Source organism: Aotus nancymaae, unplaced genomic scaffold (genome assembly GCF_030222135.1).
Source record: "Aotus nancymaae isolate 86718 unplaced genomic scaffold, 86718_ANA_hifiasm-v0.15.2.pri h1tg000014l, whole genome shotgun sequence".
Lineage (NCBI taxonomy): Eukaryota > Metazoa > Chordata > Mammalia > Primates > Aotidae > Aotus > Aotus nancymaae.
This window is the reverse complement of record NW_026988425.1, coordinates 61,923,728-61,934,847: the sequence shown is the minus strand read 5'-3', so window position 1 is coordinate 61,934,847 and position 11,120 is coordinate 61,923,728. Positions and strand designations below refer to the sequence as shown.

General features: G+C 38.6%; 1 non-coding gene across 1 annotated transcript; it reads left to right on the top strand.

Annotated features, from left to right (window-relative positions):
* Positions 1–3,103: 3,103 nt before the first annotated feature.
* LOC135275083 (U4 spliceosomal RNA) lies at positions 3,104–3,244 on the top strand. Its single transcript, XR_010342792.1, has one exon. It is a non-coding gene; the product is annotated as a U4 spliceosomal RNA (small nuclear RNA).
* The last annotated feature ends 7,876 nt before the right edge of the window (positions 3,245–11,120 follow it).

Below are 11,120 nucleotides of genomic sequence, written 5' to 3'. Positions count from 1 at the left end.
AGGGTAAGAGCAAGAGAAGATTCCTGTTAACAGCCGTGTGATTCATCCTTTAGGCCTTTCCCTCAGTGTTCTAAAGCACAGTCTTCAAATAGTTTTGATCATGAATTAAATCAGTACAACATACACCCCATTTATAAGTTATCTTCACATACTGCCTATTCTGATACTTTACGCTAATATATTATGTAATATAAAACACAACAAAATAAATCAGTAAAGATGCAAAATGAATGTAAATAGCATTTTTTTCTTAGTATTTTTTCTCTGCACTTTAATGCATCACCTTGTGTACATCCAGGGTGTTTACACCCTATTTTGGAGGCTCTTACAAAAAGATAGTTATGAATTGTCCAAAGACAAGTACAGTTCAGTGTGAGAAGTTACATCCTCCTTTTGACATCATTTAGAATTGTGACAACCAGACAGCTTCCTCTTGTTTCTCAATACTGCCAGGAAGACTGTGCAAAAAGTTACCCAAAACAAATACCCAACCCCAGTGTTCTAGAGACCCAAACTCTAGTCCCAGACTTATCATTAACCAGTTCTACAACTCTAAGAAACTCATTTAAACTCTCTGAATTTGTCACTGGTGAAACAAAAACAAAAACAAAAAAACTTTCTTGCCTATTTCACCTAATTGCTATAAATATCAAAGAAGGCGATGGATTCACGAGAGTTTTTAAATGAATAATACGGAATACAAATTTAAGGTAGTATTGTTATTATTTTTAAAGATAGTAGGAGGAAGGTGTATCCTACCCATCCACCCCTCGCTCCCACACTGTTTATTGCATCAACAAAACTAACTCAATGCAGACACCCTCCCTTTTGCCCTCCTGTACCGTGCAAATGATCACTGGTGAAAACTGAAGCTGTTTAATTTTAGATTTTAGTGAATACTTTCCCAATTCTTCCTCTCAAGATTTTAGAATCATAAAAGGTAAGAGATAATAATTTTAGAGTGAAAGGGAGCTAAAAGATTATCCCAACTAGTATTCTTATATTGTGGATGAAAATACTGAAGCTGAGTGAATTTCAGAGAGACTACATGATTTCTCCAGGATCACACAGCTAGGAAAGGAGCCACATCAGACTCTGAGAACCATATTGGAACCTATTTTGGAGTCCATTTTTTCCTCATAATGCTGCTTGGTCCCTTTCCTACTTTCCATGCTGCCTGGCAGAGCTGCTTCATGCCATTATGGTGCTCTAGTCAATCATTTATAATTCCTCTTCAGCTATGTTTCTCTCAGGAGCAAATCATGTCTCTATTCTCCACTGTAAAAGATTGTCTTCCTTTGTGTCCATATCTTTAAGTCTTACAAGGCAATTCCACCCCTCTAAACTGTCTCCAGTTCTTACTTTCATTCAACTCCTACTCTGATTGCCTCATTAGCTACTAATGATGTTTCCTTGTCAGGAAAGGACCGTGGATTAGACGGCCAGAGGTAGCCATTTAGGTTGTCACTGAAGGCGTCTGCCTCTTCCAGAGCACTGACAGCTGTTGTGTCAGTCACACAAGGTAAAATAACCTCCTCACAGAGTAAAAATAAGATGGTAAAAATAACCTTCTTACACGTCTCACACCAGAAGTAGGCGTGAATATTTTGGAGAGGAGAATTTAGAAATGGGTGATAGAGATGGCACAGGCGGAAGCCGGTTAGATGGATATGTGTCCCTCCCTTCCAGAGTTTGCGTTTCTAACCAGGAGGTTAGAAACCTTTCTTTTTCTTCTTTTTTCACTTTCTTCCTTTGGCACCAGTCACTCCCTACCTCCCAACCTACCCACCCAAATCCAACTCAGATTTAATGTAAAATTATGTTCATGTTGTATTTTCAATGGTTCCTATTTTCTTCTACCTAGATCACTTTTAGGTATTTAATGGTCAGATATTCTCTATGAGTAAGATAGATTAAATCTCAGGATCCATGCTTCTAATGGGGCAAAAATGAATTACTGAACACATCTAATAAAATGTCTCAAAAGGAAGCCTTGGCCCAAGTCATCACTCTAAGATGAATAGCCAGAGGTCTGAGGCAGATCTCTGGGCTGGCAAGATTTTTTGTGATTTCCATTTATTCTTGGCTTTGTTTTTATAAAATATCCACTTGGGATATAATAGGATCAGAATGCAAATAGATCACCAGCATGACTTTTGAGAACAAAGAAAAATTTATATATACTCTGTTACCAATTTTTCTTTTAGAAATATCTGGCCTTAAATATTTATATCACCCAGTTTGCACATGGAAGAAAGATCAGCTTGTTCTAGTTTGTTTTCCCCCTCACCTGGGTGTTATACGGTACATCTGACATCAGAGCATCTAGCATGGGGCAGGTGTTCCATAAATGACTACTAAGTTTAACTGACTTATGTTCAAAACCCTGATAACTGCAGTTAAAAAGCTGAAATGTTTTTCTTTGTCTAAGTGTTAAACACAATGTGAGCTGAAGATGAAATAAAATTAGAAAGTGGTGTGTTAGAGGAGGGGGAGATAGGACAGCAGACATCATGCTCTGAGAACTAGTCTAAGATGTTGCAAGAAGTGGATGGTGTGAAAGGCCAGTGTTTCCTGAAATGTGTCAAAAGACTGAAGACAAGAGATCTGCTCAATAAATAGTCACTAAAAGGAAGTGAACCTTGAGTGCAAAAGGCGTAGGAGGTAGAGGATGAGCCAGGAGGTTGCTTTAGCCAGGAAGGAGCCTGGATTTGCCCCGCCCGTCACCTCCTCTGCCTTTTCTCCCATTCTGGACCCCACACATTGGCTCATGCTCAGTCCAGGTACAGGGCACAGGCTGAGCGTTTGCCAGGCTCATCCCCCAAGAGTTTACTGGGCAGAAAGGAGAAGCAGGGAAGGACTCCTTGCTTCTCCACCTCTCACTCCACTCCTGCCAGAAATTTAAAATATTTGATGGCAAAGAAACAATCCTTCTGACTGCTAAACTTTGACACTGCATACAACATTGTCCAAACACTTCTTCTGCTGGCCTTTTTCGCTCTGAATTCACACAGGTCCCTGTGTATGTGTTTGGGCCAGAGGCGGGGGCAGGCAGAGCTTTAACCTTGAACCATATTTACTTTACTAATAAAAATTATTTCTCAGCTTTGCGCAGTGGCAGTATCGTAGCCAATGAGGTTTATCTGAGGCGCAATTATTGCTAATTGAAAACTTTTCCCAATACCCTGCCATGACGACTTGAAATATAGTCGGCCTTGTCAATTTTTGACAGTCTCTACAGAGACTGAATAATAAAAAAAAGAAAAAAAAAGAATTATTTCTTTTCTTTTTTTTTTTTTGACAGTCTTGCTCTTTCGCCCAGGCTAGAGTGCAGTGTCGCAATCTCTGCTCACAGCAACCTCCGCCTTTTGGATTCAAGTGATTCTCCTGCCTCAGGTTCCTGAGTAGCTGGGATGACAGTTGTGTACCACCATGCCCAGCTAATTTTTGTATTTTTAGTAGAGACGGGGTTTCGCCATGTTGGCCAGACTGGTGTCAAACTCCTCAAGTGATCCGCTTCCCTCGGTGATATGGATTGTCTGTGTTCCTGTCCATACCTCATCTTGAATTGTAGCTCCCATAATTCCTACATGTTGTAGGAGGGACCCTGTGGGAGGTAATTGAATCATGGGGCAGTTTCCCCCGTACCGTTCTTGTGGTGGTGAATAAGTCTCACGAGAGCTGATGTTTCTAGAAGGGCTTTCTCCTTTCACTTGGCTCTCAATTCTATCTTGCCTGCCACCATGTAAGACATGCTTTGTACCTTCCGCCAGGATTGTGAGGCCTCCCCAGACATATGGAACTGTGAGTCCATTAAACCTCTTTTTCTTTGTAAATTACTCAGTCTCTGGTATGTCTTTATCAGCAGTGTGAAAACGGAATAATACACTCAGCCTCTCAAAGTGTTGGGATTACAAGCGTGAGCCACCATGCCTGACCAGAATTCTTAACTTCTAAGGATAACTAGGTTTACACTGGAGCACATGGTAATTGTTGAATTTTCTAAGATTGTGTATTTGGAAAAAAGGTCAAACAACAACAATAGCTTATCTCAACATTTAAAACTAACCTTCAAGGCTCCTTTAACATTATAAAAATATTTCACAATAAAATCAGTGTTTTAAAACTTTGACAGATATATTTGCAGGACACCTACCAGACACTTTCTGCCTGCCTTAGCCAAATGCTTTCGCTTTTCGTTATTTCTCCATTGCATCACCTTCACGCCTTCCTCTAAAGATTTTTAGAAGCCCGGCTGAACTAGTTTGATATCTCCATTAACTGGAGCTCCTAGGTGAGATCTCAAAGGCTTAGGTGATTTGCAAAACGTTCATATATATCTTCTGAAATGCTCGGTTGCTCTAAGCTCATTTGCGGCATCAGAACATTTGGGTGAAAGGAAAGATTTTAAAAGGCTTGCAGCTGCTCTGTCCAACACAGTACCTGCAGGAGAACATTGAACACTTAAAGTTTGGTGAATGCACCTGAGGAAATATTAAGTATGTTTGGAACAAAGTGGGTAGGTGTAACTTTACAATTTGGATTTTATGAAATCTAAGTACAAATCAAGTGTGTCTTATGGAAATTTAGTATTCGAGTTGAGATAGGTTGCAGGTGAAATATGCATGTCAGATTCGAAACACTTTATGTGAAAAAAACCTTATTAATACACATGTCTATTGATTGAATGAGGAAATGATAGTGTTGCAGATATATTAAGTAAAGTGTATTGTTAAAATTAATCTTACTCTTTTTACTTTTGTAATGTGACTGCTAGAAATTCAAGACTGCATGTATGTGTGGCTCACGTTGTATTTTATTTGATAGTGCTGGTTCAAACGGCAATTTTGACTTAAACTGTTGCAATTAATATTGCAATTAATCCATTTGTCTAATTGTATTTCTGCAGTAAATGTTAATATTTCTCAGTCAAGTATGCTTTTTATTTTCAGATAGAAAGAGCCAAAAGCCTCCAGCCAAGGAGCATTCTCCATGAACAAGCAAATGCAACTGCTTTTCAAAATGTGTAGTCTCAAAATTTGTAGTTCTAATTCTCAAGTGATATATATGTTTAGTTATTGATAGAATCACAGAGAGATTCAAACAAGTGGAAGTTACAACAAGATGGAAACAGATATTGCATTCTGACCAGGTTTTCATGATACTTTATGGGAAATTTTGGAAATGAGAGTGAAATGCTCTAAGAATAAAGTGTTATGGTATTGAAATGGTGGTAAATGGAATCTTTGACTTGTAGGAAACATATTCTAATGGTGGTTATAGCATGTCAAGGAATTAGGGTGGGAAATGGGGGAAGAAAGCCACTTACGATATTTCCAAATCAGAATTTTTCTTTGGATATTTTCCCTTTTTTTCTCTTCAGAAGTCTTAGCCCAGGATGAGCTGCTTCTGCACCTGAAAAATCCTGTCCTTGAAATCGCTAATGCCGTCCCTGCAAATCACTACTGGGTACAATATCCATGCACTCTGACCCTTTGGGTACTGTGTGCTTCACTGCCTCTTATACAGCAATCACACCTATAAACAGACTCATTCTTCTATAGCCCTATTAATCACTCCATCATAATGAAGAAACCCTAGTTACCTTAAGTTTATCTTTCTTTCTTACCTCTCCCACATCCTATCAATCGATCAGTCAATCACCAAGTCCAGAATCTTTCCACTGTCTCACTTCTTTCCATCCCCATTTATCATCTCTATACTGGATCCAGTAGCCTCATGTGTCATCTCCATGTCTTCAGCAGTATCCCCTGGGAACCCGTACTTAAAAATTTTTCAAAAATTTTCTGCCTTAAATTTATATCTGACCACATCAGTCCCCATTTAAATACATACAAAGGCTACATGTCATCTATAGAACTGAAGTTCTTTTGCAGAGCCTGGAAGGCCCTTAGCACCTGACAGTCACAGATCAACCTCTAGATATTCATTTCTTCCTAACTTCTTAACACATATGCTATTCGGGCCTACATAATAGCAGCCGCTTATGAGTCCTGTAGACTCTGTGCTATCTGAGGACTTTCTGCTTTTGCTTGTGCTGCTCCTTCCTTATGGAACACCTTCCCACTTATTTTAATATTGCTTACCCCCAAAGACCTGATTTAGTCACAGCCTCTCATAGGAAGTCTTTTCTGAACATCTAGGCTGAACTAGGGTCATTCTGCTCTGTATTTCCATAGCCCAAGGGGAAGATTTCCAGTTCAGTACTTAATATATTGTATTGAAATTATTAAAATTATCTACTAAGTATCTGTTTCTTCTACTAGACTCTAAGGACTGTAAGACTCACTAATGCAGGGACCCAAACTTATTCATCTTTGTAATTCCACCACTGATATCAGCTGGCTTTTGGTAAACATTTGTTGGAATAAATTGAGCAAGAGGAAGTGTCTGTAAGGACAGAAGTTGGAAGCCTTTATACTTATAAAAACAGAGATTAGACTCTTGGTTGTCTCACTGTAGACCAAGGGGCAGAAATGACAGCAAAGCAGTAACATAGGTGGCAGAATGAGAGTGAGAAAAGAAAGTAGCCACAAGCTGTAGGCACTTAAAAAAAAAATCTTAAGAGAGAGACTTACATAAGCTGTGAACACATGGAGTGCCTACACCAGCAGCCTGAAATCTAGACACTTCACTCTCCCATTCCTGTCCCTCAGAAGCATGTAGCCTTTAATTCCACCATTACAACTTGTTTTATGGGATTTCTCCTGCAAAAAACAATTGCAAGTTCAAGGAGTATAATTTTCCAAAGTCTAGACAAACCTGATTCTCTTTATAATTAAAACAAGGCCAGCCCTTAGGAAATCAACACGTGAACTCTCAGTGTGAAGAAAAGAAAGAGCTGAAATAGAACCCAAATGACTAATCCAATGACAGTTTTAAGAAAGTTTTCTGATGCCTTTTTCAAGTAGCAACTCAAGCCCACAGTGTGAGAGCCTTCTATTTCCTACTGAGGAATCAGTGGGACCTGGAAGATTGAATTGGCACTTTTCATTTCTGGCTCAGCACCAAAGACTTTGCCTACATGGCCTTTGCCTAATGGCAAAATTGGCTTTTATTTTATGTTCAGGGGCACATACTAGGCAAATGTGGGTTTGAAGTGTCTAGGGCGTGTGACTAACCTTTTATCTCTCACTTTATGGAAGCACCTTTTTAAATGTTAGCTAAGTGACTGAAATGCGACAAAACCCCACAATGAACTGTGGAGAGATGAGAGAGCATTCAGTGGAAAGGGGAGTTGCCTTTTAGAGCCTCATGCTTGCATTTGGCTTTATTACAGCAGCAGACCAGTCAAGAGGAGCTGATCTTGGGGCTTAGATTTTCCGAGCCAGATGTGCAGATGAATGTGCAGATCCACAAAAGAAAGCATATTTGAAAAACTTTCAAGTCCACTTGAACTTGCATAGGTTTCACATGCACTCCGTGAGACCAAGGCTTATGAAAGAGTCTGTGTTCTAGAACCGTGGTGCCTGGAGGCTTGTGGATGGGCAGGTATTTCCACACAAAGATATTGAGACAACTATCACTCTGGAAAATGAGCAAAGCAGCCCCTCCCTCTTCTTCCCACACTTTTGGGCAGAGAATTTGCCCCAGGAGAGCATAGCATGAGCTAGTACAGCAGGATGAGGTAGGAAGAGTGGCAGTAACAGGAGAAAGAGCAACGAGGTCAAGACTAATAGCAGAGTAGCAGAAGGGAAGCGATGGTCAGGGAAGAGGGGCAGATCTGACAACCCTGCGTTAAACCAAGTGAATTTTACTCCCATTTAGACTGTGGGAAAAGGGGATCATGACTGAGTCTGTTTTTTTACATCATTCTCTAGCAATCATAACTCTCCAAATGTTAAGTGAGATTACATCAGATGCAAGACATGCTATCAAGCTCAGATGGAAAGGGCCTGATAAAGGTAAGACGATAAGCATTGTCCATATACAACTACATTTAGAAATGAAACTTTCCTTGAAGGCATCCTCTTTATACTGCGCTATGCATTGTCAAAGCTTCCCTAACCATTTCTTGTGTTACCAGATATTTGTTTTTGTACATAACATTGCAAGAGTGAATGGCAGAAGTGCACACTCAGTGCCAAATATCTGCAGCATAAAGAAAGTAGCCATTGGTGCTGGCCAGTGGCGGGTTCTGCAGAGGAAATAGACATGTTGCACAGAACACAATGTGGCCTCTAATGAGCCCCAGATGGACTGGCCTTGGTAAAAACTCCAGAGGAAAATCTTACCTGTTGAATTTCCTCTGTCTATAAGCAGAACCTTTATGGCTTGGCCAAACCACAAATGATGATAAAGATGCCAGGGCCCTAGTTTCTTACTGTCCCCTAGTATTTATAGAGTGAATAGTGGACTATACTGTGGCTATCCTCACACTTGTCTCTCATTCAATCTCCATAGCCAGGGTGGTGATGAGGTTGGTGTTAGCACTCCAATCTCACCTCCTACCACCTTCTCCCTTTGGTCACCTACCCTAGCCACACTGGCCTTCTTGTAGTTCTTCCCTCACCCCTGAGCCTTTACAACTATACTTCCTGCCTCAGAGTTCTCCCCACATTCTTTGCAGAACTAAACAGAGCTAAATCCCTGGTTGAGTTTTTTCTTTTTTATTTATTTATTTATTTTTTTAATTTAAAAAATTTTTTTTTTTTGAGACGGAATTTCGCTCTTGTTACCCAGGCTGGAGTGCAATGGCACGATCTCGGCTCACCGCAACATCCGCCTCCTGGGTTCAGGCAATTCTCCTGCCTCAGCCTCCTGAGTAGCTGGGATTACAGGCACGCACCACCGTGCCCAGCTAATCTTTCGTATTTTTAGTAGAGACGGGGTTTCACCATGTTGACCAGGATGGTCTCGATCTCTTGACCTCGTGATCCACCCACCTTGGCCTCCCAAAGTGCTGGGATTACAGGCGTGAGCCACCGCGCCTGGCCAAGTTTTTTCTTAAACACCACAACCCCAGAAAGGCTTTCCCTGCCTCTCATCAACCTACTCCTCCAATCCACCCATTTCTATCTCTACTGTCTTATTTTTCTTCAAGCACTTTAACTGTCTAAAAATTACGTTAGTCCTTATTGGGCTATGTTGTTTTCTGTGTCTGCAACTACAATGTAGAATACATATGGGCACAGGCTTTTTCTGTCTTTACTGATTTGTAGTGTGGATCAGTGTTTGATATATATTAGCAGAGTGGTAAATATTTGTTGATTGAATGAATGAAGTAAGAAAAATGTATAGTTAGTTGACTTGCTGGATATTACTCAGGAAGAAGAGGAGATATGACTCAAAGCATAGGTCTTTGGATTTCAAATTCCATGTACACAAGGTTGCCTTTATTGCAAAACTTATGTTTGGTTTTAATGTTTATTCTAGGGAAAAATAAACGAATCTGGACAGGAATCCTAAGGCTACTGTCACGGTTCTTAAGATTTAGAACTCACATATTATCAGACATTTAACTTTTAGTCTTACCAAAGTTGAAAGCAGCAGTTTCCCTAAGAGAATGCAAAGCCGTACAACTAAAACAATAGCTTCTCCATGAGTGGGAGCTACAAAACTGCCATGAATTGAGGGTATGTTCAGTCAACTTCCAATCATGAGTGATATCACTAATGGAACTCCAAAAGGCTTGTCATCTTGATTTCAAGTGAACAGACTATAATCCTGATTAGAGTATGCTTCTCAAACAGTCACCACTTGTGTGGATAATTTGACTTTCCTTACTCCTCATGTCCCCTAATGGAAGAAATCTCTTCCTTTTGGTATCGATTGCACTTGGTTTATACTTCTTGTGTGTTCCCCATCACAACATCTACATACATAAAAACTAAACATATTCTAAAATCTCTACTGTTTGTTGAGTATGAATTAAACATTTATATTACTATATTTAGTACTTTTCAGATGTAGAGTGATATATATCTTTACATAAAATTTGGTATGTAAAATTCCTGAATGAGGAAATCATTCATAATCCCACACAATTTTACAGATAAATTGTAGAATCACTTTATCAAGTTCAAAAAACAAAAATTCTGCTGGAATTGTGTTTTATATTTTGGTTTATATTTTATTAAACTTGTAAGTTAATTTTTAAAGAGTTGGTATATTTATAATATTCAGTCTTCACACTCATAAGCATGAACTATATTTCCATTTATTTGGTATTTGAAATATATATATTAAATATATATTTTGTGTTTTAAAATATATTGATATATGTATATGCATATATATACATGCATGCATTTATACCACATATAGACATATATAAAATATATACAGGTTTTATATAAAGAAAAATACAAAACTCAACTAAGGTATATAAAAAAGACCTATGTACCTGAATAATATATATAGTATACATTTATAGAGGCATATATATTGAATAATATATGAATCATTTTGTTTATGATTTTACAGTGTTTTTGAACTTAAAAACAATTTTTTAAATTAAATTAAATTTTTAAAATTTTAATAGTTTTGGGGAAAACAGGTGGTGTTGGCTGCAGGAAAAGTTCTTCAGTGATGATTTCTGAGATTTTGGTTCACCCATCACCTGAGCAGTGTACACTGTACTAACATATAGTGAGGTTGAGTATTTTTTCATGTTTTTTGGCCATTTGTATATATTTTTGAGAACTGTCTATTCATCTTCTTAGCCCACCTTTTAATGGGATTGTTTGTTTTTTTTCTTGCTGACTTATTGGATTTCCTTGTAGATTCTAGATATTAGTCCTTTGTCAGATGCATGGTTTGTGAATATTTTCTCCCATGCTCTTGATTGTATATTCACTCTGCTGATTATTTCTTCTACTGTGCAGCTTTTTAGTTTAATTAGGTTCCATCTATTTATCTTTGTTTTTGGTGCATATGCTTTTGGGTTCTTCATCATGAAGTCTTTGCCTAAGCCAATGTCTAGAAGAGTTTTACCAATGTTATCTTCTAGAATTTCAATGGTTTCAGGTCTTAGATTTATGTGTTTGATCCATTTTGAGTTGATTTTTGTATAAGGTGAGAGTCAAAGATCCAGCTTCGTTCTTCCATGTGTGACTTGCCAATTATCCCAGTACCATTTGTTGAATAGGGTGTCATTT